We start from the raw sequence: 23,917 nt of genomic DNA on the forward strand, positions 1-23,917 counted from the left end.
GCAGAGGGACGCTTACTTCTAATAGCTGAGCTATTGGTCCGTGCAGGTGGGAGGCAGAACTTATCCTCAAATCGCTGGAACTCTTGGGACCATTTCTCAGCGAGTAGGTCTGGCGGTTTCTCCACAGCCGAGACGAGGGAGGAAGTGAGACTTTCTTTGTATTGCCGGAGTCGGCGAGCCAATTCATCCAGCGTTGGTCCCTCTTCATCTTTCCAGTCCATTACTGCCAGTGAGTTGGCACAGGACGATGGCGTGCTCCGTGTAAACTTCCGCCACATGGGTCATGTGCAGTGGACTTCATCTGGATCCGTCGGTAACCGCGCATCATCTGGGTCATAATAAGCCATCTCCCGCACGGCTAATTCCCTCAGGTACTGGATACCTCTCTCCATGGTAGTTCACTTGCTTGGATGACATGCAACATCTTCCTGAAGGGACACCTTGCCCTCATGCCTGACTGAAGTCGCTTCCAGAGGCTGAGGGCTTGTGTCTTTTTTCCAATCGCTTTGTCAACACCCCCTTCCCTAGACAAGGATTGCGGCTGCTTGGCTTCCCTGCCCTCTAATTCCAAGCTACTGGCCCCGTTATTCCAGCGTCAGAGCAACCAGGTGATAATGTGCTCGCCTGGACGACGGCTGAAGTCTTTTTGCATATCTCGCAGCTCACTCGAGAATAGGGATCGGGTGATTCTCTCCGGTTCTGCCTCTTCCTCCTGTTCTCGTGATGACCCTCGTTCACCTTCACCCTTCGCTAAGCGAGCTCTCTTTTTTGAGTATTTCTTCTTTGTACAGGGGCGACCGATACCTGCATGCGTTTGTTCTCTGGTTCAGCTGCAGTGCCCATCGCCGGGGTCGGAGTGGCAATGCCTGTCATTTTGCTGTCAGATCCAGAGACCTTCTCTTCCCCTTGAGGGTACTGAATAGTGTTGAACAGGGCTCGGTAGGCACGGGCCAGGCCCCAGCACATTGCAGTGATTTGCGTCTCCCTGGAACTGTCGGGGTGACAGCATACTTCTTCCAAGTGTTCTACTAGTTTTTCAGGATTCTGCACTTGTTCAAGGGTGAAGTTCCAAAACACTGGGGGTGCCCACCGTCCTAGGCATTTGCCCATGCTACCCACGCACCCTGCCACTCATAACTCTCCAGCCTTGGGGCAGATCTCTGGGTGATCCTCTTAAAGAGTTGTTTAACGCTGAACAAGACCTGAACCACATTCAGCAACATGCCAGTTCCTAGCAATAGGACCAGGTTAGTTTCAACATTCCAAGGATCTTCCAAAGTTTCCAAATTCTCAAACACTACTGTAACTAGGCTGGAGGAGGAGGGGAAGGTGAAGGAAGGTGTCTCCCCCATAGATTGGCTCTCCGAGGCAAAGAGGTAAAGGGTGTAATTATTAATAGTTTCTCCTAGATAGCTCCCGAAGTACGGCGATAACGGCAACGCTGACTACTAATACCGGATTAGTCCCACGACCAATAATTTTATCGTACCGTAAACCAGCGTTACATTGTACAGCGAAGTGAAAACCTTAATCCACCTCACCTTATGGGTGCTAAGCAGCAGCACAGGGACTATATACGGCAAGCGACGTGAAACATAACACAACTCGAAGAACGAACGCCGCAACTCCAAGAGGCAATAAACCAACATTGTGACCAGCGACTACTAAGCTAATACAACGAATGCTTATAACAACTTTGTTTTAACATGCTCTGGCCAGATCTGTCATTATCTCAACCCTTCAGGCCCCACGTTGGGCACCAAAAAGGACTGTCGTGGTTTACCCTAGCCAGCAACTAAGCACCATGCAGACGCTCCCCCCTCCCAGTGGGATGGGGAGGAGAATGGAAAAAAATAAAACTTATGGGTTGAGATAAGAACAGTTTAATAACTAGAGTAAAATAAAATATAATAAGAAGAATAATAAAAACATTATACTAATTGTAACGAAAAGGAATAAAACAAAAAAGAGAGAGAAATAAAACCCAAGAAAAAGACAAGTGAGGCACAATGCAATTGCTCACTACCCGCTGACCCATGCCAGAGCCGTGATCCGCCCCTCCCGGCCAGCTCCCCCCAGTTTATATACTGGGCATGACGTTCCATGGCATGGAATACCCCTTGGGCTGCTTCGGGTCAGCTGCCCTGGCCATGCTCCCTCCCAGCTCCTTGCACACCTCCTTGCTGGCAGAGCATGGGAAACTGAAACATCCTTCACTTAGGATAAGCGCTACTTAGCACCAACTAAACCATCAGCGTGTTATCAACATCATTCTCACGCTAAATCCAAAACACAGCACTGTACCCGCTACTGAGAAGACAATTAACTCTGTCCCAGCCGAAACCAGGACGCTGGGTAAAGGGCAAGCAGGAAAAAAAATTAAAACTGGGGAAAGAAGAGTGGATAAAAGTTGACATAGCAAGAAAATTTAAAAAGCAAAGGCTTTAAGGAAAGACAAGAAAGAATTTTAAAAGTAAGGGTAGGGTGACAGAGAGAGACCTAGGAAGAAAGTGATAAAAGCAGAGGCATTAAGGAAAGACAAGAAAAAGTTACCAAATGAGAATAGGGAGAAAAATACAGAGAGACACAGGAAGAAAATTTCAAAAGCAACGGGGTACAGGACAGGCAAGCAACACAGACAGACAGACGGTGATTTGGTTAAAGTGGACACAAAAAGAAAATTGTAAAAGTGACGGGCTACAGGAGAGACAGGAAAACATAAAAAATAGGGACAGCAACGTGGAGAAACGTTGACCCAGAAAGAGAATTTAAAATGCGTCAGCTTTGGGGAAAGACAAGAATAAATTAAAAAACAGTAATGGGGAAAAAGTAGAGACACACGTAAAAGCGCATTTAAAAAGCAACGGGGTAGACGACACAGGAAAGCAAGAATACGGACAGGGAGCTTGATAAAAGTAGGCATAGAAAGAAAATTGAAGAAGTGACAGGGTACAGGGCAGACGGGAGAGAATTAGAGAATACAGACAGTGAACTGGATAAAAGTAGCCATAGAAACAAAACTTAGAATTGACGGAGTCTAGCATAGACAGGAAAAAATTAAAAAAGAAGGACAGGAAACTAAACAAACGGAGACATAGCAAGAAAATGTTTAAAGCGACTGGGTACAGGACAGAGAAGGAGGACTTCAAAAATAGGGACGGGGAGTCGGATAGAGGGAGACAGAGAAAGAAAGTTTTGGAAGTGACAGGCTACAAGATACACAGGAGAGAAGTAAAAAATAGGAACAGGGATGAGAATGGAAGGACACATTGAAAGAAAATTTTACAAGTGACAGGGTATCTGGAAGAAAAGGAGGAATTCAAATATAGGGAAAGGGAGCCAGATAAAAAAGGAATTGTTGAAAGAGAAATTCCATAGCAATGGGGTACAAGAAACGTAGGGAAGAATTAAAAAACAAAAATAAAGAAAGGGAGCTGGATAGAGGGAGAGGTAGAAGGAATTTTAAAAAGCAACTGCGTACAAGAAACAGAGACAAGAATTAAAAAATAAGGCCAGGGAGATAGATAGAGGACGACGTCGAAAGAAAATTTGAAGAGTGATCGGGTACAAGAAACACAGGAATATTAAAAAACCAGGGACAGGGAGATAGATAGAAGGAACCGTAATAAGAACATTATGCAGGGCCTGGCCGTTCCTTGCTGGAGGTAATGGGGTACGAGGCAGATGGGGCAGGACGCAGAGGAGAGGACGTGCGACTCACCGCAGCTCCCGGTGCCGGCAGGAGACCTTCACCACCCCGACGCTTCTCTCTCTGCCTCTGCCCCTTCCTCCTCTGCAGTGCCGCCTGCCCGACCCTCGCCCGCTCAGCAGCACGCAGCGGACGCCTCGACGCTCCTCATCCGCAAGGCTTCCTCGATACATGGTGGCTCAGTCCCCTTCCTCAGCTCCCTCAGGCAGCCATGCCCAGGCAGCCCCCTCTCCAGCTCGAGCCCCTTCCCACAGCAGGGCCAGCCCCATCCTCAGCCTCACTGGCCACACCTGGGGCTGCCCCAGCTCCAGCCCCAGCTGGGGCCCATCGGGAACAGGGGCCATTGCCAAAGCCCCACAGCACATCACCCCCTGCCCTGCTCCTGCCCACAGCCAGGAGCTCTGCACCCAGGGGCTGCAAACACAGCCAGGGGCACAGAGGAGGCAGGAAAAGTTTATGCCTTAAGGCACACAGGCAACCCCGGCAGTGCCTTGGCTACAAGGCTCAGTGCCCAAAGGCAGCAGGACAGGGGGAGGAAAGGGAAGAGAAAAGCAGGAGGAAGGACAGAGGGAGGTGGAGGAGTGGGACAGGGAGCCGGGAAACGGGATGCTGCGAACAAGAGAGGGACAGGGAGCAGGACAAGGGGGTAGAGAGAGGAGAGCGGAGAGACTGAGCAAAAAAGCAGAGACAGAGAGAGGGAGGAACAAATAAAAGAGAGGGGAAGCAGGGGAGAGAGGTGGGAGGGACCAGCAGGACAAGAAGACAGAGACAAGACAAGGAAGAGGGAAAAATCCTAAAGTGACAGGGGAGAAGAAACTTACCAAGAAATACAAGATAGAAACAGGGAGCTGGAGAGAGGTAGACGTCAAAAGAAAATTTCAAAAAGCAACAGGGTACGAGAAACATAGGCAAGAACTAACAAATAGGGCCAGGGAGACAGAAAGAGGGAGCTGTAGAAAGAAGATGTACAAAGCGACAGGGTACAGGACAGGGAGGGAAGAATTAGAGACAGGGAGATGGATAAAGGGAGACGTAGAAAGACAAGTTTGAAAGCAACGGGATACAAGAACCATAGAGAAGAATTCAAAACTAGGTTCACGGAGCTGCATAGAGGGAGACGTAGGAAGAAAATTTGAAAAGCGACGGGGTACAAGAAACACAGGCAAGAAGTTAAAATGAGGCCAGGGAGGCAGAGAGAGAGGGAAAGGCAGCAAGAAAATTTCAAAGGTGACTGGGTTCATGAAACCTGTGCAAGAATGAAAAGAATAGGGACGGAGAGGTAGAAAGAAAGTCTCCAAAGCAATGGCACACAAGAAACATAGGCAGGAATTAAAAAATAGGGCGAGGGAGCCTGATGGAAGGAAACTGTGGTGGGTTGACCTTGGCTAGCTGCCGGGTACCCACCAAGCCATTCTATCACTCCCCCTCCTCAACAAGACAGGGGTAGAAAATACAACAGAAAAGCTTGTGGGTCAAGGTAAGGACAAAGAGATCACTCACCAATTACTGTCACAGGCAAAACAGACTCGACTTGGGGAAATTTAAATTAACTTATTCTCAATCACAATCAGAGCAGGCTAATGAGACATAAGAACAAATCTGGAAAACACCTCCCCCTCATCCCTCTTTCTTCCTGGGCTCATCTTCACTCCTGACTTCTCTACCTCCTCGCCCTGAGCAGCGCAGGGGGACAGGGAGCGGGGGTTGCAGTCAGTTCATCCCATGCGGTCTCTGCTGCTCCTTCCTCCTTCATGCTCCTCTTCTGCTCCAGTGTGGGGTCCCTCCCACAAGGCCACAGGTGCTGCCAGAAAACCTGCTCCAGCACAGGCTCCTCAGAGACAGAGAATGAAGAAAAGAAAGAAAGAGGGACAGGGAACAGGACAGAAGCCCAAAGAGAAAAAGGGCTACGCTGAGAGGGAGCCTTCCTCACCCAGAGAGGCAGGCTGTCTCCTGTCTGCAGCTGGAGGCAGCTGCCGGCTGGATCCCCTTTATTTTATTCTTCAGCTGCTTTCCCTTTTCCTGGCCTCTCCAGCTTCAGCCACGGCAGCTCCTGCCCACAGCCAGTAAGCGCTCCAGCTGTCCCTTTTCGCCCGTGCCACGAGGAGAATGAGGCCAAAGGCAACCCACCCAAACCTGAGCCAGATGCAGTCAGCAACAGCCCCGGAGAGGAACCCACACCTGAGGCCTCAGTGCTGCCTCTGGGAGAGGGAAAGAACGAGCAACTGTTACCCTCAGGGGGTGACTGTAGCTGTCCTCAGGCAGGAACCCCTCCTTCTGCAGGAGCTTCTGGAGACACCGCTCTTTCCCCAACCTCAGGCTAACGGCACCTGCATCGATGGAGAAGAAAGCCTGTTCGAGGGCCAGCTTGCTGCCGCGAGGACAGGGTTTGGGAGCAACCTGTGGCTACGGGACAGGCTTCAGGGGAGGTGCTGGAGCTGGGGGCAGCTGCATGGGGTGAGCGGGGCTGGAGGAGGAGCTTTGCTGCGTTGGGGAGGCACCCAGCGCCTTGTCCAGGGGGTGGTCAGGCCTCCAGGTACCCAGAGGGGTGGGGGCAGCCATCTCCTGCCCCTCTTCCTGCTTCCTCTCCACCAGCTCTCAGAAGATCCCTGGGAGCTGCCCTGATGGGGCCTGACTCCACCTGACCATCGACCTGTTGCACCGGTCTCTTGCCAACATCCTTGCAGCCCCTTGGCACTCTCAGGCAGGCATGCCCCAGCAGCACCATCCCCTGGGGCTGCAGCCCTGTGATACAGAGAGGGGCCATCCCCATCAGCCTCACTGGCCCCCCCCGGGGCTCTTCCAGCCCCAGCCCACAGCTGCAGCCATGGCCCCTTACACCCACGAGGTAACCTGCTCCCCTGGGCTCCGGGACAGCCCCTCACCAAGTGCAAAGGACTACAAACACAGCCACCAGTGCAAAGGAGACAGCAAGTGTTTATTCGTCAATGCGTCTAAGTCCTGGGAGCGATTCTGCTCTGGGGCTCGGTGCCTGTACGCTCACCCTTCCCCTGGGGCAACTCGGCAGTCGTTACCGGAGCAGCAGAGAGAGAACGAAAATACAGCGATGGGGAGCAGGACAGAGGAACAGCAAGAGAAAAAGAAGATGAGGGAGAAGGACTGAGGAGCAGAGAAAGAAAGGTGCAGGGAAAAGGACAGGGAGAGGGAGAAATTGCTCAGAGGGACGAGGAATCCTGCAGGGACATAGCGGAAGAAAACCAGGGTCAGGAAACAGGACAGAGGGAAAGAGACAGTAAATGACGAGCAGGGAGCAGAACAGATGGATCGAGAGAGAAACAGAGTGAGAGAAATAAGGAAGGAGGAAGAGAGAAGGAGAAATGAAGGCAACAAGCCAAAGCGATTGAGAGGGAAAAGAGAGAAAGAAAGATCAGGACAAAGAGGTGGAGAAAGAAAAAAACAGTCCATCCATCAACTCCATCTCTCTGCAACTTCGAGGAAAGGATGTTAGGGATGGGGGACGGGGGACACCATGTCAAAGGCCTCACAGAAGCCCAGAGAGATAACAGCCGTAGCTCTTCCCTTGTCCACTGGTGTAGTCACTCATCACACAAGGCCACTAGGTTGGTCAGGCAGGACTTGCCCCGGGTGACGCCATGCTGGCTGTCTCGAATCACCTCCCTGTCCTCCACGCGCCTTCGCAGAGCTTCTAGGAGGAGCTGTTCCACGGTCTTCCCAAGCACAGAGGTGAGGCTGACAGGTCGGTGGTGCCCAGGGTCCTCCTTTCTGCCCTTTTTAAAGAGGACTGCAATGTTTCCCTTTCTCCAGTCCCCACGGACTTCACCTGACTGCCGTGACTCTTCAACTATCATGGAGAGAGACTTGGCAATATCCCGGGGGGGGATGAGGGGGAGGGACCACCCACACGGGACCCACCCCAAGGGGGACCGGGGGGTGGGGCCACCCACGCGGACCCGCCCCGGGGGGGGAGGGGCCACCCACGCGGGACCCCGCCCCAATGGGGGGGAGGGAGGGGCCACCCACGCGGGACCCCGCCCCAATGGGGGGGAGGGAGGGGCCACCCACGCGGGACCCCGCCCCAATGGGGGGGAGGGAGGGGCCACCCACGCGGGACCCCGCCCCAATGGGGGGGAGGGAGGGGCCACCCACGCGGGACCCCGCCCCAATGGGGGGAGGGAGGGGCCACCCACGCGGGACCCGCCCCAATGGGGGGGGAGGGAGGGGCCACCCACGCGGGACCCGCCCCAATGGGGGGGGAGGGAGGGGCCACCCACGCGGGACCCGCCCCAATGGGGGGGAGGGGCCACCCACGCGGGACCCCGCCCCAATGGGGGGAGGGGCCACCCACGCGGGACCCCGCCCCAATGGGGGGGGAGGGGCCACCCACGCGGGACCCCGCCCCAATGGGGGGGGGAGGGGCCACCCACGCGGGACCCCGCCCCAATGGGGGGGGGGAGGGGCCACCCACGCGGGACCCCGCCCAAATGGGGGGGAGGGAGGGGCCACCCACGCGGGACCCCGCCCAAATGGGGGGGAGGGAGGGGCCACCCACGCGGGACCCCGCCCAAATGGGGGGGAGGGAGGGGCCACCCACGCGGGACCCGCCCGGAGAGGGGGAGGGGCCACCCACGCGGGACCCGCCCGGAGAGGGGGAGGGGCCACCCACGCGGGACCCGCCCGGAGGGGGGGAGGGGGGGAGGGGCCACCCACGCGGGACCCGCCCGGAGGGGGGGAGGGGCCACCCACGCGGGACCCGCCCGGAGAGGGGGAGGGGGGGAGGGGCCACCCACGCGGGACCCGCCCCAAGGGGGGGGAGGGAATGAGGGACCACCCACATGGGACGCGCCCCAGGGGAGTGAGGGGCCACCCACACAGGACCACCCCCCAAGGGGGGGAGGGGCCACCCACGCGGGACCCCCCCAAGGCGGGGGACGGGGGAGGGGCCACCCACGCGGGACCCGCCCCAAGGGGGGGGGGGGGGAGGGGCCACCCACGCGGGACCCGCCCCAAGGGGGGGGACGGGGCCACCCACGCGGGACCCGCCCCAAGGGGGGGAGGGAATGAGGGACCACCCACATGGGACGCGCCCCGGGGGAGTGAGGGGCCACCCACGCAGGACCACCCCCCAAGGGGGGGAGGGGCCACCCACGCGGGACCCCCCCAAGGGGGGGACGGGGGGAGGGGCCACCCACGCGGGACCCGCCCCAAGGGGGGGGAGGGGCCACCCACGCGGGACCCGCCCCAAGGGGGGGGAGGGGCCACCCACGCGGGACCCGCCCCAAGGGGGGGGACAGGGGGAGGGGGGAAGGGGCCACCCACGCGGGACCCACCCCCGGGGGGGAGGGGCCACCCACGCGGGACCCGCCCCCGGGGGGGGAGGGGCCACCCGCGCGGGACCCGCCCCAAGGGGGGGACGGGGAGGGGCCACCCACGCGGGACCTGCCCCAAGGGGGGGGAGGGGCCACCCACGCGGGACCCGCCCCAATGGGGGGGAGGGGCCACCCACGCGGGACCCGCCCCAAGGGGGGAGGGGCCACCCACGCGGGACCCGCCCCAAGGGGGGGACGGGGGGAGGGGCCACCCACGCGGGACCCGCCCCAAGGGGGGGAGGGGGGAGGGCCACCCACGCGGGACCCGCCCCAATGGGGGGGAGGGGCCACCCACGCGGGACCCACAGGACAGAAGGCAGAAACCTTCCAGCCGGAGGGACAAAGGAGAGGAGGGGAAATCCCCTGGGGTGGAGGGGAGGAACATGGGAAGGGATGGGGGGGGGACAGGCTGAGGGACACAGAGAACAGGCGGGGAAAACTCCCCAGGGCGGGGGGAAAACTCCCATGGGGGCCAGGGACCCTTGGGAGGGGGAAGCAGGGACAGGGGGGACACAGGCAGAGGAAGGCGTGTTCGTAGAAACGTGCAGGGGCACACAGGCCTAGGATGACCAACACCAGGGGCTCCACCTGGCATAACCCACGGCAGATAACTCACCTGCAATAACCCACAACGCATCCTCCACTCTGCAGAACTGACCCACACCCCATCGTCCGCACTGCCGCTCCCGTCAGGGCAAAACCCTGCTGAGGATCGCTGGCAAAAAGAGCAAAGACAGCCACAGCGACTTCCATGGCAAAACAAGACCTGACCGTAGCTACAGCCATCAAGAAAAGACATCCTGCCAAAAATAAAATCATAACCGACAAACAGACAACCTGAAAAAGCTAGAAAGCTCAGAAAGACAGAACACCCTACCATGCTGCAACCCGCACTGCCTGACCCGTGAAGCCACGAGAACGAGGTCCGCTGCACGAACAGCGCGAGACCCTCGAGCCCGCTTACCTACAAAGCCCCTCAGGGAATTACAGCGGCGGCCGGGCAATGCAGAAACCACGATGGCGTGACGTGGTGACTCAAGGATCCCAAGCGGACACCTTACCACTACACAAGCTGGTGCTAAAAACACACTAGAGAAACAACAACAAGAGAACATACCTGCCAGCACTGACACGAGAGCAAACCTCACTGGACACTTCAGGAAAAAAGCAAAACTGGAATAATAGAAAAAGCTTGCGTGCCCGGGACTGCGATAAAAGACAGACCCCCGGCTGCGGATTGTTACCGGCACACATAATACACATCCTCTTCAGCCAGAAATTCCACGGAAGACGGTGACACAAACCCACGCTGGAACTAAGTGCCCAGCCAATGCCTCTAAGGAACAATGACTGCCACATCCCGATGGACGGTGAAGGCATGGATGCACAAATTAACTCCGGGAATGAAGTAAGGAAAAGGCACGGAGAAGTGGAGACCTCACAGTTCCAGAGGGTCTATTTTAAGGTACCTAATGCTTTACGAGACGAGACTCACCTGACATCCAGCCCTGCAGACTGCCATACGGAGGCCCGGGTGGTTTACGCTGCGTCTCTCCTGACTTCGTCGCACCTCCCGTCAGCTGCGGAGAGACTAAAACAGAACAGGCCTCATCGACACCCAAATCCAACGGCAAAACCAGCCTGAGGAAGGCTGAGGAACCCTCCTCCCTTTCCCAGCCACCCCCCAGTCCCAAAACTCTAGAAACCCCTTCTCTTCCACTGAACTGACAGGGAAGGAACACTGGTCCTTCCTGACAGCTCCTGCCCTGTACTCGCACCCCTGAACCCCCCGCATCAGCCGCTCCTCAGGAGCTGCTCTTCTCAGCCGTGCCCTGCATTCCGAGCGATCGGGAAAGGCGATGAGCTGTCCCATACCCTGAAAGACACCATGCTTCATGGCCCTGCCGCTTCCTCGAGAAACTAAAACTCCACAGACAGATGCACACAACATGCTCACCCTAACCCCTGCTAGACAATCTCACCAGCAGCCCTGTTAAGAGAGATTACATCGGCAACTTACTCAGCAAAACTGCTGAAAAAACAGGGTTCCATCTTCAAGGAAGTCAGCAAGTCCAGGAAAACGCAATGCACCTAGAAGAAAAAAGCACACTCTTAAACCACCTGGCCACCCCTGGACACGCAATACAAAATTACTGACCTAATAAAAACAAAACAGCTGCCTACAAGCGCACTTTCTACTACACGCTGCTGAACCTCGACTGGCCCGGAAGCTCTTACCAGCTCAAACAGACACCTCCGCTTCCCTCAATGCCGAAACACATCTGCCCACAGAGCTCAGACACCTCCAAAGCTGCCCTCAGCTGAAGGAACAGCAGAGCACTGGCACCACAGAAGCCCACCAGCACCATGAGCTCCCTCAGCAGAGGCTGCGGCTCCTCTCCCCCGGGCCCCGCCCACCCCCCTTCCCACAATCCCCTGGGAAAGGGGAGGGGCCAACCACCACAAGGCATAAAGGCGGCCTAGAGGAGCAGCAGGGAGTTTTCTCCTCTGCCTGGAGCTTACAGCGTGCAAAGCGCTGAGCAGAGCAAGCGACCCTCACTGGAAACGACCATACCTGCTCTTCTACTGCAACTACAGCTATGGCACCAGCACCGTGACCGGGTAGGGAATGAACCTCAGGTTTTCTGGGGCGTAGATAGAAGAAGGTAGACGTCCTACTAAGCCACGGAGGAAAGCAGTTCGTTAAAAGCAATAACAGTAGTGTCATCAACAATCACGTGCTTTAGCTGCCTACAAAAACGCCAAAACACTATGGGGTTTCGCTTCATTTCTAGCAAGACCGTGCAGACTACCTAACTTCTGCCAGAACTGCCTTCTGGATAGGACTGAATGACAGAGCATTCCAGCAGAACTAGATCCCCTACGAATCCCTTCTCCAAAATATCTCTGGTTGCAAAGCACATTATTTACTGTAAATCGCTGCCTGTTCAGAGCCACCTTGACGGTCTCTCCGACTGACTCCCTTAACAGAACGAGATGACTCCTGAAGGAGAGAAGCCACCAAAACCCCATGGAAATACAGGAAACTTACCAGACACTGTATGAAGCAGCCTAATTAACACCTAAGTAGCTAGAACAAAAAGAAATTGCAAAGCACAAGAAAAAACACCACAGGAGATGTGTCGAGAAAAATAGATGAAGGGCTCATAATGTCCTCAGGGGACCGGGGACCGAATGGAGGCACACCAAACGGACGAGAGGACAGCGAGACTGACTGGGGTAACAGATGCGGACTCAGGAAGGGTTGTGAGGGGAAAAGAGGGGTGCAGAGTGCCCTCCCGAGCTAAAACGGGGCTCTAGGGCGTAGGGGATGTCTCGTGAGAGCTCGGCAAAGGGAGCGGAGGAGTCCCGGGGGGGCCTGAGAGACCAAAGAAGCCTCAGAGATAACAATGAGGAACTCCGAAGGGGATTTCGACAAAGTACAGATGTTGTCAGGGGGCCGGGGGCTGAATGAAGGCATCCTAAAGGGCAAAGAGCAAGATAAGAGCGCTCTGAAGAGCACCAAAAAAATAAAAGAGAGCTCAAGTGCTGCAAGAGCGCTGTGGAGTATGAGAAAGGACTCGGAAGACATTGTTCTAGAGAGCAGAGGAATTTGGAGGGCAGAGGGTAAGAAAAGAAGGCTTGGAGACCGAGCGAGGGCCTTGGAGTCTCAGGAGGGCATCTAGGCAAACTAGAGATGACTGAGTGAGAGAGGAACCGAACGGAGACCCCCTCGATGGCAGAGAGAAAGATAAAGGAGTGCTGCATAGCAAAGAGAGAAGGGAGGCTCTGATGGACCAAGAGAGATAGAAAGGGAGCTGAAGTGCTACAAGGTGCTGTGGAGATGGAGGAAGGTCTCGGGAGGTGTCGTGACTGTGAGGAGAGGGTTGTGGAGGGGGGCTGACGGACAAAAGAAGGCTTGGGGACGACAAGGAGGAACTCGGGTGATCATCTGAGCAGAGTACACACGGTCTCGAGTGGCTGGGGACTGAACAAAGGAATCCTCGATAGCATAGAGGAACAAATGAGTGTTCTGTGGGTCAATGATGGCCCCACCTACAGTGCCACAAGATGGATGTGGAGCACGAGGAATGTCTCGGGAGGCATTGTGACCGGGAGAAGAAGTGTCCTGAGGGAGCCGGAGAGACAGAAAAAGGATTAGGGATGGGGCGATTAAATCGAGAGGGGACCTGAACCGAGTAAACATGTCATCGGAGGGCCAGGGAACGAATAGAGGCATGGCTAGAGGGAAGAGAGGACAGAATGACTGGGCTGGGTCACAGCTATGGACTCAGGAAGCCCTCTCAGGGAACGAGGGGGATGTGAGGCCCGCTACAAAGCTAAAAGTGTGCTAAGGGCAGCCTCGAAGGCATCGATAGGCATCGTGACACCATTAGAGGGGTCTCAATCAGGCCAAAGACACCAAGGAAGGCTCAGGGACACAAGGAGGAAGTCTGGGGGGCATCTGAGCAGAGTACAGATGTCGTTGGGAGGCCGGGGACCAAATGGAGGCACCCTAGATGGCAGAGGGGATGGTAAGAGCGCTCTGAGGCACAAACCAACCCGAGGACAGGTTTCTGAGGGAACGAGCGAGGATCAAAGTCCGCTACAGAGCTCAAACAGGGCTGTGGTACACAAAGAAGGCATCTGAGGAGGCACGGTGACTGGGAGCAGAGGGGTCATGGAAGGCTGGGAGGGATAAGAGAGGTTGAAAGGGAGGCAAAGTGCCACCAAAATGCTGTGGAGCACAAGGAAGGTCTTGGGAGGCATCCTAGTTGAAAAAGGGAAGAAAAAGAATGCTCTTTTTTGGAACGGAGGCGTTAGGAGAGGCGCGATTGCAACCAAACGAGTCCAAAGGGGGCTTACAGAGCTAAAAGCCTGCTGCAGGGAACAGCTAAGACCTCGGGAGGCATCGTGACAGTAGCAGAGGGGTTCTGAGAGGGACAGGCAGAAGAAGGCTCAAGGAGATGACGAAGAAGTCAAGAGGGGATTTGAAGAGACTACAGATGTCCTCAGGGGACCAGAGACTGAACAGAGGTATCCGAGCTAGCACAGAGGACAACAAGAGTGTCCTGGAGATGAAAGACGGCCTCAGGAAAGGTTCTGAGGGAGGCAGAAGGGCGCAAAGTGCGCTACAGAGCCAAGAGAGGGCTGTGGCGCACAAGGATGGCCTCGGGAGGCATGGTGATGGCAGGAGAGAAGGGTAAGAGAGACAGAAGAAGGTTCTGGGACACAATGCAAAACTCAAGAAGGTGTCCCAGCAACGTACAGATGTCCTCAGGGGATGAGCGGCTCAATGGAGACATCCCAGATGGCAGTGAATAAGGTAAGAGAGCTCTGGGGCCCAGAGCAAGCCTGAGGAAGGGTTCTGTCTAAGAGAGATACAAAGAGGGCTGCAGAGCTGGAGGGTGCCGTGGGGCACGAGGACAGTCTCGGGAGGCGTCGTGATGGGAATGAGAGAGCTCTGGGGGTCGGGGGGGGACCGTGGACATAGAGACAAACAAAGGATTGCTGACACAATGAGGTAGTCGGGAAGGGATCTGAGCAGAGTCCAGATGTCCTCCGGGGACCGAAAGGAAGCATCCGACATGGCCAAGGGGAAGGTAAGAGTGCTGTGGGGCAAAAGGATGGCCTGTGGAAGAGTTGTCTCTGAGGGGTAAAAATTACACTCCAGAGAGAAAAGCATGCTGAGGAGACCCTCTAAAGCCTCAGGATGAGCCGAGAGGAGAGCAAAAAAAAGACAGACACAAAGAAAACTTAAAAAGCAACAGGGTATGTGACAAACAAGAAAGAATTAAAGAAGAGGGATAGACAGCTTGATAAAAGCTAACATAGAAAGAAAATTGAAAAAGCAAAAGGGTACAAGGCAGAGGAGAAAAATTAAAAAACAGGGACAGAAAACTAGACAAAGGTAGGCATAAAAAAATTTAAAAATGAAGGCATGAAGGGAGGAAAAAATTTAAAAAATCGTGACAACAAACTAAATAAATGGAGCCATAAAGAAAATTGAAAAATTGAGAGAGTACCCAACGGACAAGAAAGAATTCCAAAATAGGGACGGGAACTAGATAAAAGCAGACATCGAAAGAAAAATTAAAAAGCAACAAGATTAAGGAAATAACGGGGAAAAAACAAGAGGAAGAGCAAACTAAATAAACAAAGACATAGAAACAAAATTTAAAAAGTGACGGGGTACAACACAGACTAGAATGCAATAAAAAAATAAAGGTAGTGAACTGGATAAAAGTAGATAGAGAAAAATAATTTTTAAAAAGGATTAAGGAAAAAAAGGAAAACAATTGAAAAATAAGGACAGTGAACTAAAATGCAGATATAGAAAGAACATTTAAAAAGCAAAGGTGTAAAGGGCAGACAAGAAAAAAAAGAAAAAATACAGACAGTGACCGGGATAAAAGGAGACACAGAAAATATTAAAAGTGAGAGGGATTAGGGAAATAAAGGGAAAAAACTTTAAAAATAAGGACAGCAATCTAAAACAGAAACATAGAAAGTAAATTTTAAAAGCGATGGAGATTAAGAGAGGAAAAGAGTGAAAAATAGAGACAGGAAACGAGATAACAGCAGGCATAAAAAATTTTGAAAATCGAAGGGCTTAAGAGAGGAAAGAATTAAAAAAAAACAGGGACAGTGAACTAAATACACAAAGACATAGACGAAAAATTTAAAAAGCAAGGGCACTAAGGAAATGCCAGAAACAATAAAAAATAAAGACAGTGAACTGGATAAAAGCAGACACAGAAAGAAAATTTAAAAGCAACGTGCGAAACAACAGACAGGAAAGAATTTAAAGATAAGGATAGGCCATAAAAGTGGTCCTGGAAAGAAAATTTAAAAAGCAATGAGGTACGGGACAGACAGGAAAAAATTGAAAATAGGGACACCAAAGGAGACACAAGTAGACATAGAAACAGAATTTTAAAAGCCAAGGGATGAAGAGATGAAACGGTTAAAAAATAGGGACAGTGAACTAGAACTGAGACACAGAAATCAAATTTTAAGAAATGCGGCACTAAGGAAGGACAACAAATAATTCAAAGCTAAAGACCTCGGAACAGGACAAAAGTAGACATAGAACATTTTGAAGAAACAAGGACTAGGAGAAGTAAAGGAAAAAAATTTAAAACAGGGACCACAAACTAAACCAGAGACATACAAAGTAAATTTTTAAAGCGACGGGGTACACGACAGGCAGGAAAGAATTAAAAGGCAGGGAGCTGGACAAAAGTAGGCATAGAAGGAAAATGTCAAAAGTAATGGGGTACAGCACAGACAGGAAAGAACTACAAATAGGGAGAGCAAACTAGATGAAAGGAGACAGAGAAGCAGCATTTTAAAAGGCAAGGGATTAAGAGAGGAAAGAATTAAACAATATTGACAGCAAACGAAAATTAAGACACAGAAAGAAATTTTAAAACCGAGGGCGCTAAGGAAAGACAAGAAATGATGAGGCAAATAAACCAGCAAGCGGGATAAATGTCGAAACAAGAAAAGATTTATAAAGTGACAGGGATTAAGGAAAGACAAGAAATAATTAAAAAATAAAAACAGCGAATGGGATAAAAGTATGCAGAAGATTTTAAAAGCAACGGGGATTATGGACATAAGGAAAAAAAATAAGAAATAGCACAGCGAACTAAAACAGAGATGTAGAACGAAAATTTTAAAAAGTGAGGGCACTAAGGAAACACAAGAAAGAATTAAAAGAAAAGAGAGCAGAGAGGATTATGGAAATAAAAGGGGAAAAAAATGAAATACGGACAGCACACTAAAAGCAATGGAGAAAAAATTTAAAAACCAATGGCACTAAGGAAGAAAGAAATAACTAAAAGAAAAGACAGCAAAATAAAGACAGTGAATGGGATGAAAATAAAAAATTTAGGAAGTGAGAGGGATTAGGGAGATAAAGGAAGAAAACAAAAAATAGGAACAGTGAACTAAACCAGAGACCTAGACAGAAAATTTAAAGAGCAATGGCACTAAGGAAAGACAAGAAATAATTAAAAGAAAAGACAGCCAAGGGAATAAAAGTAGGCATAGCAAGAATATTTAAAATGCGATAGGCATTAGGGAAATAAGGGGAAATATTAAATAATAGCGACACTGCACTAAAAAGGAGAAGCAGAAAACAACCATTAAAAGTGATGGTACTAAGGAAAACAAAGAACAAATCATTGAAAATTAAAGACAGCAAACGGGATAAAAGGAGGCAGAAATTTTTCAAAGCAATGGCGATTAAGGAAATAAGGAACAAAATAAGAAATAGCCACCGCAAACTAAAACGCAGGCAGAAAGAAAATTTGAAAAGCGAGGGCACTAAGGAAAAACAAGAAAAAATAATTAAAAAATAAAGACCAGCAAAAGAGACGAAAGTAGACAATTTTAAAAGCCAAGGGATTATGTGAGGAAAGAAGTAAAACAGAGCGACAGCAAACTAAAACGCAGACACAGACAGAAAATTTAAACGGCGACGGCACTAAGGACAGAGAAGAAATAATTAAAGACAGCGAACAGGAAGGAGGTACACGGAAAGAATACTTAAAAAGCAACAAGGATCACGGAAGTAAAGCAAAAACCATTTTAAAAATATGAAGAGCGAATTAAAACGGAGCTGTTGAAAGAAAAGATAAAAAGCGATGGCCTTAATGAAAGAAGAAAAAATCTGAACACACACACAGCAAACAGGAGAAAAGTAGACAGAACGAACATTTCAACAGCAGCAGCGATTAGGCAAATAAAGGAGAAAAACATTAAAAATAGGGAGAGCGAACTAACAATTTTGAAGCCACCGGGTCCACTACCAACAAAGATCAATAAAAACTGGGGATTGGCAGATTCATAGAAGCAGACATAGAAAGAGAATTTGAAAAGTGATGTGGTAAGGGACAGGCAGGAAAAAAATTCAAAAATAGGGACAGCAAATTTTAAAAGCAACAGGGATTAAAGAAATCAGTAAAAAATAAAATCAAATAGCGACAGTAAACTAGAACGAAGAAGCGGAAAGAAAATTTAAAAAGCAAGGGCACTGAGGAAAGACAAGAAAGAATTAGAAAGAACCAGCAAAGGGCATAAAAGTAGGCAGAGAAGGAATATTTAAAAAGCAATAGGTGTTAGGGAAATAAAGGAAAGAGTTATGGAATAGGGACGGCAGACTATAACAGAGACAGAGAAGGACAATCTAAAAAGCGACAGCACTAAGGAAAGACAAGCAATACTTCTACACAAACAACAGAGGGAATCAAAGTAGGCAGAGAAAGAACATTTAAAAAGTGAAGGGGATTAGGGAAATGAAGGGGAAAAGTAAAATATAGGGAGAGCGAATGAAAACGGAGACGGAGATCTAAAAAGCGAGGGCGCTAAGGAAAGAAAAGAAATCATGAAAAATAAAGAGATGGCAGCTAAAAGAGTAAGCATAGAAAGAACATTCAAAAAGCAATAGGCATTAGAGAAATATCGGAAAAACTTGGGAAATAGGGACAGCAAACTGTAACCGATGTAGAAAGAAAATTTAAAGCCCAAGGACACTATGGAAAGAAATTATTTTTAAAATACACACTGATACAGAGACAGCAAACGGGATAAAAGCCGACAGAAAATTTAAAAGCAATGGTGATTAAGGAACTAAGGAGAAAATTAAAAACGAATGACAGAGAACTAAAACGGAGATGTAGAAGGAAAATCTAAAAAGTGACGGCAAAGAAGCAAGAGAACAAATAATTTTAAAGAGCAGCGACGGGGGAAAAAACAGGCAAAGAAACAACTTTTAAAAAGCAAGGGGGATTAAGAAAATAAAGGGGAAAAAAATTAGGGACAGCGAACAAAAACGGAGAGGTAGAAAGAAAATTTAAAAAGCGAGGGCACCAAGGAAAGACAAGAAAGAATTCTTACAAACAGCAACTGGAATACAAGCAGGCATAGCAAGAAAATTAAACAAGGCGAGGAGTTCTAGGGAAAGAAAGGGAAAATTTAAAATATAGGGACAGCAAACCAAAAGAGATGGAGAAAGAACACTTGAAAAGCGAGGGGACTGAGGCAAGACAAGAAATAATTGACAGACTAAAGGCAGTGAACTGAAGGCAGCGAACGGGATAAAAGCAGAGAGAAAAATCTCAAAAGCAACGATGATTAAGGAAACAGGGGAAAAATTAAAAAAACAGTGACGGTGAACTAAAACAGAGATGCAGAAAGAGAACTTAAAAGCGATGGCACTAAGGAAAAACCAGTACTAATTCCAAACAACAGCAAAGGACATAAAAGTAGGCATGGAAAGAAGATTTGAGAAGCGATAAGTATTAGGGAAATGAAGGAAAAAATTAGGAGAGGGGGACAGTGAACTACAACACATGTAGAAAGAAAATCTAAGTAGCGACAGCACTAAGGAAGGAGAAATTATTAAAAAATAAAGACCGTGATATCAAGACAGCCAAAGGGATAAAAGGAGAGAGAAAATTAAAAAAACAACCCTGATTAAGGAAATAAGGAAAAAAAGATGAAATAGCAATGGCCAACTAAACGGGAGACACAGAAAGAAAGTCCAAAAAGCAAAGGCACCAAGGAAAGACAAGGCCTAATTAAAAATAAAGACGTGGAAGGGAAAAAAGTAGGTATAGAAAGAACAGTGAAAAAGCAATAGGCATTAGGGAAAGAAAGGGAAAAAAAATGCAATGAGGACTGCAAAGTAAAACAGATGTAGAAAGAAAATTGAAAGACCAAGGACACTACGGAAAGACAAGAAAGACTGAGAAAAAAACAGCAAAGGCAATAAAAGTAGGCATAGAAAGAAATTTTAAAAAACGAAGAGTCTTAGGGACATAAAGGAAAAAATTGCAAAATAAGGGCAGCAAACTAAAACGGAGATGTAGAAAGAAAATCTAAAAAGCGAGGGCACTAAGGAAAGAGAAAAAATAATTGAAAAATAGAGGTAGACAAAGACCGCGAATGGGATAAAAGCAGACAGAACTTTTTCAAAGCAACGGCGATTAAGGAAATAAGACAAAAATAATTAAGTAGCAACAGACACTAAACAGAGATGGATAAGGAAACTTAAAAAGTAAGGGCTCTAAGGAAAGACAAGAAATAATTTCTAAAAACCAGCCAAGGGAATAAAAGTAGGCATAGAAAGAACATTTTAAAAGCAAGGAGTTTTAGGGGGAAAAAGGGAAAAATTTAAAATATATGGACAGCAAACGAAAACAGAGACATAGAAAGAACATTTTTAAAAAGTGAGGGAGCGAAGGAATGACAAGAAAGAATTAAAAAATAACAGCGAAGGGAATTAAAGGAGCCACAGAAAGAACATTTAAAAACCAGCGAGCATTCGCGGAAAAAAAAAAAAAAAAAAAGGCTGAAATAGCCCGCAAAATAAAACAGAAAAGTAGAAAGAAAATGTAAAAAGTGACAGCACTAAGGAAAGACTAGAAAGAATTCTTAAAAAATAGCAAAGGAAATAAAAGCAGGCATAGAAAGAACATATAAAAAGTGAGGGGGATTAGGGAAATAAAGGGAAAAATTAAAATACAGGGACAGCGAACAGAAACGGAGACGTAGAAAGAAAATTTAGAAAGCGAGGCACTAAGGAAAGAGAAGAAATAATTAAAACCTAAAGGCAACCAAATGAAGACAGCTAATGGGATAAACTTGGAAAATGTTAAAAGTGACAGGGATTAGGGAAATAAAGGGAAAAGTTTAAAAAAATAGGGAGAGCGAACTAACACAGACGTAGATAGAAAATCTAAAAACCAAGGGCACTAAGGAAAGACAAGAACTAATTCTAAACAGCAAATGGAATAAAATCAGGCATAGAAAGAGAATGAAACAAGCGAGGAGTTTTAGGAAAATCAGGGGGAAAAGTGAAAACATAGGGACAGTGAACAAAACAAAGACATAGAAAGAAAACTAAGAAGTGATGGGAAAGAAGCAAGAGAAAAAATAAGTAAAAAACAGCCAGCAAAGGGGAAAAAAGCAGGCAAAGAAACAACTTTTAAAAAGCGAGGGGGATGAAGGAAATAAAGGGGAGGAAAAAACCCATGGACAGCAAACAAAAACGGAGATGTAGAAAGAAACTTTAAAAGTGCCAGCACTAAGGAAAGACAGAAAAGAAGTAAAAGACAAGACAGGCAAATAAAGACAGCGAACAGGATAAAAGTAGAAAATCTAAAAAGCAATGACGATTACGGAAATAAACTGAAAAAATTAAGCAGTAGCCATGGCAAACAAAACCAGAGACGTAGAAAGAAAATGGAAAAAGCGACGGCACTAATGGAAGACGAAAAATATTAACAACATCTATAAACACAGTGAACAGGACAAAAGTAGACAGAAAGAACACTGCAAAAGCAACAGCGATTAGGGAAATAAAGGAAAAAATATCTAGAAAATAGGGACAGTGAACTACATAAAATCTTAAAAGCAAGGGGGTACGTGACCGACAAAGAGCAACTAGAAATAGGGATTGGCAGATTCATAACAGTAGACACAGAAAGAGCATTTTAGAAGCGACTGCGTAAGGGACAGGCAGGAAAATACTGAAAAATAAAGACAGCAAACTGGATAAAAGTTGTCACAGTGAGAAAATTTAAAAAGCAAAGGGATTAAGAACAGAGAGGCAGAAAATTAAGAAAAATTTTAAGAAGTGCTGAAGCAGAGGACAGGCAGGAAGAAATAAGAGACACAGACAGGGAACTGGATAACTGCAGCCAGAGAGAGGAAATTTAGAAAGCAACGGGGTCCTGGCCATAGGGGTAAGAAGTGAGCTATCGGGAGAGGGAGCCGGACAGAGAGCCCCAGGGAAAGGACATGGGAAGAGCGACAGGGTGCAGAGCAGAGGCAGTCACTGAGAACAGCCACGGGGCGCTGGGTAGAGGGGGACCTAGAAATGCCATTTTGCCCAGCAAGAGGGCAGAAGAGAGCGCGGGAAGAGTGAAAGAAGAGCGGGTGGGGGGAGCCAGAAAGGGAGAGGCACAGAAAGGAAATGTGGAAGGCGACGAGGTCCAGGGCAGTGTGGGCAGCAGAGCAAAAAGCTTCAGGGAGCCGGCCAGCCCGGAAGGGAGCCGGAGGCCAGGACAGGCAAGGAGGCAGGCAGAGATGTGGAGAAGCACGGCAGGATGCCTGCAAGGGAGGTGCGACTCACCGCAGCTCCTGGCACCCGCAGGAGACCTTCACCGCCCGCAGGCTTCTCTCTCTGCCTCTGCCCCTTCCTCCTCCGCAGTGCCGGCTGCCCGACCCTCGCCCACCAGCAGCAGGCGGCGGGTGCCTCGATGCTCCTCTCCCACGAGGCTTCCCGGACGCACGGCGGCTCCCACGTGCAGCCGACGGATGACGGACGGACGGCGGCCGCCCCCAGCTCCCGGAGCTGCGTGCTGGTGGTGCGCTCTGCTCTGTCGGGGCCTCTTGCTGGCTGCAGGGAGCAGGCATTCCTTGCTGGAGGCAGCTGCCTGTGTGTGGAAGCCCCTCTCTTTCAGTCCTCAGCCAGCTCCCCAGGCAGGCATGCCCAGGCAGCCCCCTCCCCAGCTCGAGCCCCTTGGCACAGCAGGGCCAGCCCCATCCTCAGCCTCCCTGGCTGCCCCTGGGGCTGCCCCAGCCCATCCCCACCTGCAGCCTTTTGCAAACCTTGGCCCAGCCCATCCTCACCTCACAGGCCCACCTGGGTGCCCCAGCCCCAGCTGGAGCCCCTTGGGAACAGGGGGCCATCACCCAGCCCCACAGCACATCACCCCCTCCCCTGGAGCCACCCCAGGCACTGAGCCTGAGCCCAGCAGCTGGAAACCCATCCAGGAGGGCAGAGGAGGCAGTGAAGGTTTGTTCCTTCATGCACCTCAGAAATGCCAGCAGGGAGTTGGCTGCAAGGCTCCGTGCCCAAAGGCAGGAGGAGAGAGGGAAAAGAGGGGAGAGGAAAGCAGGAGGAAGGACAGAGGGAGGGAGAGAAGAGGGCTGGGACAGGGAGCCAGCCCGGGATCCTGGGAGCAAGAGAGGGACAGGGAGCTGCACAAGGGTGGGGGGAGAGAGACAGAAATGGAGGGCAGTGAGGAGGAGGAGGAGGAGGAGCTGGAGCACAAGAACCACAGGAACAGAGAGAGGGAGCAATAAAGAAGAGGGGGCAGGGAGCGGGGGGGAGAGAGGGAAGGGACCGAGCAGGACAAGATGGACAGCAGAGAGGGACAGACACACAGAGGGGGGCAGGTTTCAGGACACTAGGGAACTGGATAGAGGGAGAGAGAGAGAAAACTACACAAGGGGAACACAGCAGAAAGAAATCTTTTAAAAAAAAAAACCAAACCAGGAACTATGAAGCCAGATAGAGGCAGTCATAGAAGAGAAATGTAAAAAGCGAAAACCTCAGGAAAGACTTAAAAATTAGAGCGCCTAAGACAGACAGAGTGAGAAATAGAAAGGGAAGAGGACAGAGAGGCAGGAAATTAACAAACTTGTTAGAGGGAGCTATGTAGAGGGAGATTGGGAAAGGAAAATAAAAAGCGATGGGCTGGAGGAAACACAGGAAAGGAAAAAGTGGGACAGGGAACTAGAGAAATGGAGACATACAAAGAAAATTTAAACGCGATTGGGCAAGGAAACTGGAAAAAAATAAAAAACCAGGGAGAGCAAACTGGATAAAAGATGGGAGAGAAAGAAAACTTCAAAAGCGACGGGGTACCTAACAGACAGGAAAGAATTAAAGAATAGGGAGAGGGAGCTCGATCAAAGTAGACATGGAAGGAAACTTGAAAATGCAAAGACGTGCAGGACAGTCAGCAGAGATCTGAAAACAGGGACCGCAAACTAGGTTACCAGTACCTATAGAAACACACTTTTAAAAGCCAAGGGATTAAGAGGGGGAAAAATTAACCGA

General features: G+C 50.0%; 1 long non-coding RNA gene across 2 annotated transcripts in view; it reads right to left on the minus strand.

Annotated features, from left to right (window-relative positions):
* Nucleotides 1-11,377, minus strand: part of LOC127027971 (uncharacterized) — a 59,636-nt gene extending 48,259 nt beyond the window's left edge. The window contains exons 1-4 of one of the 2 annotated variants that reach the window (XR_007767904.1): nucleotides 11,293-11,377; nucleotides 11,075-11,145; nucleotides 9,671-10,645; nucleotides 6,643-7,455 (exon numbers count right to left, since the gene is read on the minus strand). This is a non-coding gene — a long non-coding RNA (uncharacterized LOC127027971). Of the gene's footprint in view, nucleotides 1-6,642; nucleotides 7,456-9,670; nucleotides 10,646-11,074; nucleotides 11,146-11,292 lie in introns of those variants that run through there. The other variant, XR_007767903.1, reaches the window with a different exon arrangement.
* Nucleotides 11,378-23,917: the final 12,540 nt, after the last annotated feature.

This window comes from Gymnogyps californianus, unplaced genomic scaffold (assembly GCF_018139145.2).
Source record: "Gymnogyps californianus isolate 813 unplaced genomic scaffold, ASM1813914v2 HiC_scaffold_112, whole genome shotgun sequence".
Taxonomy (NCBI): domain Eukaryota; kingdom Metazoa; phylum Chordata; class Aves; order Accipitriformes; family Cathartidae; genus Gymnogyps; species Gymnogyps californianus.